Here is a 2103-nt window from a genome sequence, read left to right as displayed (position 1 = left end):
CTCAGATCGTAGAGGTTGATTAAGGCCATCACAGAAAAACTCTATCAAAAGACAGTCTGGTAGATCAGAATAGTGTGCTATGGCTAAAAATTCGCGAACATAGGTCTCCAGCGATCGCGGGCCTTGTCTAAGGGCTAACAAAAATCTTGCCGTGTCCATACCTGGCCAATGTTCCTCAGAAAAGCTGCTGGGTCCTTGTGTGGCCGAGTATTCTGTAACGGTAAATCAAAGCACTATGTAACGGAGACGACGAGACGAGAGACATGCGGATCCATTTGCAGGCTTTTATTAAACAGAGACGTGGTCATAAGAGGCATGGGTCAAACAGTGGCAAACAGGTACATTTCAGGCAAGACAAAGAGTATTCCTAGGGCAAGCGAGGGTCTACGATCGGTGAACAATATCCAGAGGGCTTGACACGAGGGGTTATCCAATAACACAAGCAATAGTCCAGGCAAGGTGCAAACACAGTCCGAAACAGCAAGACAAAGGGTTAATCCAAGAAAAACAGACAGAAGATCAGGAAACAGACAACAAGGCAACATGAAATTACTAGACTTAGACTAGAACTAGAAACGGAAACTTGGAATGGCTCCGTAATGTAGCTATCGCTAGAAGAGTGATATACGCTAAACAATACTCGGCAGTGAGAGAGAGGAAGTCCATGGCTTATAAAGCGTGTGTCATTGGATGCAGCTGTGTGTGTGTAATCAGTGTAATGGATGATGGGAAATGCAGTCCAGGGTGATGTGTAACAGTTTGTGTGGTGTGAGAGTCAATGTAATGGGAGAGCGACCTCTGGTGGCAATCGGCCGGAAGGCCACGGACCGGATTCGTGACAGACTATCAAGTCAGCGCATTATTAGGAGTTGTGTAGAAGTATCTGCCAGCCATTTCTGTATTCATAAAGCAAATGTTTTGATACTGTACGTTATTATAATGTGATTACAAGGGAAACTGACAGAAAAACACACGCTATCCGAATCCATTACCCTGATAAAGCAACGTGAGTTTCACTGAGAAACTTTATAATGATGCTCCTCTACTGATGCACACTGCAACGCGGCAATAATTCCACGAAACGGGTGCATTTTCCATTATGAAAATGTGATTTTCAGAGTAAATTTTAATACTATCGGATATGTCTAAGTGTCAATAAATTGTATTTAAAAGTGTAACGGGGCTGACGGTTTTGCACTTAAAGTAGCCATTCATTACACAAATTGTTTATTTAAACGTGGACATAATGCTGACATTAAAGGGTTAGTTCACCCAAAAATGAAAATTAGGCTGTGTTTTACTCACCCCAGAGCCATCCTAGGTGTATATGACTTTCTTCTTTCAGATGAATCCAGTCGGAGTTATATTAAAAATGGTCTTTGATCTTTCAAGCTGTTTAATGCCACTCAGCGGGTGTTGCATGCATCAGTCCAAAAGAAGGTAAATAAAAAGTGCCCAGCCAATAAAAAAAGACCGTCTCACATGGCTCCGGGGGGTGAACAAAGTTCTCCTGTAGCGAATCGATGCGTTTTTGTAAGAAAAATATCCATATTCAAAACGTAACAAATTATGTTTTATTAATCTGAGTGTACGTACCTCAGTTTTTAAGTGAAAAAATAAACATTATTTGTGGATAATTTTGTTAATATTAAATAAAATATGAAAAAAATTGCACTGTTTATCACACTACTGTGTTCTAATGTTTAACCAAGAAATTTGTAGATCAAAACAAAACAATGGTCACTAATTAGAAGTACAAAACGAGGATTTGTAAAGAAGAATGTCAGAGGATTTCGATATAAGCCAAGAGGAGACTGGTTTTCCTTTGCTAAAGTAAGGAAACTTTGCTTCCTTTGATCCTGTTAACAAACGTTGGATTTCATGAGACGCACCGGCGCATGCGCAAGACTGAACTCATACGTCATCAGCCCAGAGCTGCTTCCGTGTAGGACTGTTGGCGCAAGCTACATTAAAGTGATTATTACGTTTTGAATATGGATATTTTTCTTACAAAAACGCATCGATTCGCTACAGAAGGCCTTTGTTCACCCCCCAGAGCCGTTTGAGACACTTTTTTTTTTAATGGATGGGCACTTTTTATTT

Source organism: Sinocyclocheilus rhinocerous, unplaced genomic scaffold (assembly GCF_001515625.1).
Source record: "Sinocyclocheilus rhinocerous isolate Xijiao unplaced genomic scaffold, SAMN03320098_v1.1 scaffold156, whole genome shotgun sequence".
NCBI lineage: Eukaryota > Metazoa > Chordata > Actinopteri > Cypriniformes > Cyprinidae > Sinocyclocheilus > Sinocyclocheilus rhinocerous.
This window is presented reverse-complemented; position numbering follows the sequence as displayed.